This window comes from Triticum urartu, chromosome 2 (genome assembly GCF_003073215.2).
Source record: "Triticum urartu cultivar G1812 chromosome 2, Tu2.1, whole genome shotgun sequence".
NCBI classification, from domain to species: domain Eukaryota; kingdom Viridiplantae; phylum Streptophyta; class Magnoliopsida; order Poales; family Poaceae; genus Triticum; species Triticum urartu.
The window spans coordinates 55,077,497-55,081,591 of NC_053023.1; the positions used below are offsets into that span (position 1 = coordinate 55,077,497).

General features: G+C 45.3%; 1 long non-coding RNA gene across 1 annotated transcript; it reads right to left on the reverse strand.

Annotated features, from left to right (window-relative positions):
* Positions 1 to 604: 604 nt before the first annotated feature.
* Positions 605 to 3,176, reverse strand: LOC125540998. The gene is made up of 3 exons (XR_007297419.1): positions 2,791 to 3,176; positions 2,569 to 2,705; positions 605 to 2,482 (listed from the first exon to the last, which is right to left on the reverse strand). It is a non-coding gene; the product is annotated as an uncharacterized LOC125540998 (long non-coding RNA).
* Between the last annotated feature and the right edge of the window lie 919 nt (positions 3,177 to 4,095).

Here is a 4,095-nt window from a genome sequence, read left to right on the forward strand (position 1 = left end):
CTTAATCTGCCTTCAAGATTGGTTTAGATGTAATGATAAGCATGCCAATACTCCTTATCAAGGTCACTACTATTAACTGAGGTATGTGTGCACTACATAATATTGCTAATCAATTGTTCAATTGTAGCAAGCTTTGGGTAAATTTGGGGAGCATTTGAGTTAAATCTGGTTTCTTTTACGTCCATAGTTTCGAGTTGCGCTCTGAGTATAAATTGTGTATGCTGCTAACTTGTATGTATTTATCATCCTTGCAATTATGCTATCAAGATCTGGTCACAATAATACTCATTAAGGACTCTTATTGGTTAGAATATTAATTTAAGATCATTGCCTATTGTGAATTTGTTGCTAGCTATCTGCATTTTTTAAAGATTGCGGTGCTAGCTATCTGCACTTTTTATCCTTGATGGTTTTGCTTCCCTCCTCGACAATGTTGATTAACAATCATTTTAGGGAAGGGAAATACACACTGGTGTATGCTTATGATTTAAGGAACCCTCCTTACTTCTTATCCTTGTTTCTTTTTCATGTAGATAGTACTGTATGTCTTATATAATTTATTAATAAACTTGAATGACCGCAGGTTGAGATGTCTGGAGAAAAAAACAGTTGAGTGGACCGAAGATGAGGCCAATCCTGGGACCATTCTGATTCCGATTAATCAAGTGAAAGACCAGTGAGCATAGCTTGGTGTACAAAGGTCGCCCGACACAAAGCTGACAAAAGAATGGAAGATGCTCTTAGCTGATAGTTTTATCATTTGGTGCCGTTTTGAGTCTAGGACTCTAGGTGCTTTCTGTTAATTTTGGGATATGGAGGATGAGGAGTGTGTTGCATATTCCTTTTTGTTCACATACAGGAGATATTTCTGCTGCTTTGATAGGCGTTTTTAGTTAAGTTGCCGCTGCTTTGTGGATTTTGTTATTCTAGAGGCGACTACTGAATGAAGCTCGAACTCACTAGTGATAATTAGTAGCGATCGTTACGTCAATGTGGGCTAATATTATCCACTGTTTGCCATTTTCACTTTGTATCTACTGCCATTTGTTTTTGTCATACTTCCTGTACATATGTATATACTTCCAGACGCCACATGCTTTGTATGTCAGTGTGGAAGTTCCAATGATCCTTTGTATGTCAGCTTATCCAGTCTAAGCTTTGTAAATATATGCGGCAGTATGTGGACGCCACATGCCCCACATAAAAATTAACTGGGCTCCCGCGTAATCCCACATAAAAAGTTGTGGCCAGTGCGGGCAGTCCCACAACATCCAGCGGACTGACCATTTACATCCTGAATCTCAACCGAAGCACCACACCGAGAAATAGCGTCGGCGCAAAACATCAAGCCTCTCTCCGCTTCTCTCATGTGGGATGGAAATGAGCTTCGTTTACCGCCTCGCCGGGCATGCCCCTCCCTCCTAGGCTCCTCCTTTCTTCGACGTGCAGTACGGAACAAGCTCAGACATCACGAGCTGTGGAGCCGCGCTCCAAGGTTCAGAGTGGCTTCCCGCGGGCTCTCCCCACGCTGCACCTCCAAGCTTGCCGGGGAGGAGCTGCGTCCAGCCTCCGTCGCTGCTACTCCGCTGAGCGAGAAACTGCATCATTGTCGCTACCATGTGGAGGTTGTGGACGTCCACCACGGGACAGCGAGGTGTTCGACGACCGACGGACACACCGGCGAGCTGGTTCCACTTGGGCGCCTCAAAGGCATGGGTGACCGCCGGCGACATGTCCCTGACGTCGCTGGACACGATCGCTTCCCTAGAGTAGTTGGCGACGGTGCACGAGATTGGCCACCTGCTTGGCTCAGTCATTTCTCGGTGATAGTAAAAAAAGTGTATGAAAGAAGGAAAAAAATTATTAACTACATACGGTGTATATATAATTCCGACTATTTGTGTCTCTCTACTACTTCATCATAGGAGCTAATCCAATGGGAGGCTACACCAGATGATCTAATCTGGCAATGACTCGCACCACGTTCGGCAAAAAAAATCATCCCTACTAGAGATGTGTCATCGTGTATTCCCCTGTTTGTTCACATGCATCATCCTCTCATCTTTTTTTTCCAACATCCATAGTTTTTCATGCGATCATCTGGCATCCTAAAATAACAACACTTATTACAAAGAAGAAACATAATCCATATAACCACACCGTATCGACGGGCGCGACGTGCCGCCACACGGGGTAAGCTAGTATGAAACTATAACCTTCCAATTTCCGTGAAGTTCATTAGTCATTCAGGGCAGAAATTTTTTCAGCCAAATACACAATCAAAAACTAAAGTATGAACAATACGCTTCACTGTAATCTTCATGAGAACCGAGAATATCAGGAACTGAAAAGCAATAAGCGGAAACGTTGATACAAAGCAACTCCAGGAGAAGAGTGCAAAGTAAATAGATTGTTTACCGGCGCGGATAAGAATATCAGGAACAGACCAACCCAATCGATCAAAGGCACGACCAGTAAATCCCTGCACATTCAACCCCAAAGCGAAGGGCCACATCAGAAATCATAACGCTAGGCATAAATAACTAAGCAAAGGTTGTGGGAATTCACCCAAGGATTAGGTCCAATTCGTTGAAATCATCACCATATGCCTCCTTGACGTGGGCCTCAATGCCTCATGTATCCTTGATTGCATGCCCTTTGCAGCAGCGACGACAGATCATGAATACGACCATGAAAGCGTCGGCCTGAATTTGCAGCTCGGGAGTTGAGGGGCAGGGAAGGGGGTAAGCCAAATCAAGGGAGGGGCGGCGAATCAACCATCTAACTCACCGGATTCATTGAATAGTACCGCTCCATGAATTTCGCTGAGCGGGCAGTGGTGGCGAGATTATCACCTGGTGGAGATGGCGATTGGCGAGGCGATGGCTGGTGGGTATGGAGGAGCGATCCAATTGTGGCGACTGAGATGGAGAAGGGAAAGAAAAGATGCAAGGTAGGGGAAAAGATATGCGTGATATTGAACTTGGAAGGGGAGACGACACGGAGCAAAATTCGAGTAGAACTTCTGGTATGCCTCAATCAGTTTCCTTTTTTTCCGTGTGCAGTAATTTCTCGTGGTTTGATGAGCAATAATGGGTTGCATGTACGCTCACATTTGGTTGGCAGTTTGCCGAAGACTAAAATTGAACGCGTACAATAGGTGGAAGGATGCATGTCTTCTGGCTGGGTGGGTGGAGCACAGAGCACTGCTGATGTGGTAGACTGGTGACGTGGAGTAGTGGGAGCTCCTATTTCAATATAGTATTTTTTTTTGCGAATGAAAAACTTTCATTGATTAAGTGGGATCATTACAGTCCGAATTACAAATGATATCAATTTCTCCCGGTGAGCTACGTAGCCAGACTGCTGTCCGTTGCTCTACCTGACCCATGCGAGCTAGAGCATGGGCGACTTTGTTCCTGCTCCTGACCACATGTGAGATCGCATGTTCTCCTACCTCCACTAGCACTCTTAATCTCCCATACAAGGGCCCCACATGGTGACCTGTTGGTATCGCTCTGAAGTAACATCTGGGCAGCTACCAAGCAGTCAGTTTCTACTATCATAGGAGCCGTACTCCAGGCTCTCGCAATGTTGATTCCTTCCAGGCATGCAGCAAGTTCTGCCTCTAGCGCCGAAGAGCAAGACCGGAGGTAGCGGCAGGAGGAGTAGATGAGTTGGCTTGTGTCACTACGGAGAACATGCGATATAGTACTATGACGTGGCACTTCGCTGATGTGGACAGTGTGCATGATGAAAGAATAGAAAGTAATGGGGAGTAACTTCTTAATAATGGTAGATTAGAGGGAGTGGCCTCTCTTTCATTCAAAAACGTGTGCGTTAAGGGCCGAGCTTGCCCACCGATCAAGACACGTGTCTACTGTGCATAACACTTGTAGGAAACATTTTTTCTTCTGTCCTAGGGCGTGAAACTTCATGTCACATGACTTATTCCATTATTACTCTACGGGATCTTACGGAGTCTGTTCATGGATGACATGGTTGGGGTGCGATCATAAAAGATATTCTCCTGAAGTGAACCGGCTTATCCTTTCTAGGTAGGGGACTTATGTGTTGATTGGATGCGGAGTCACC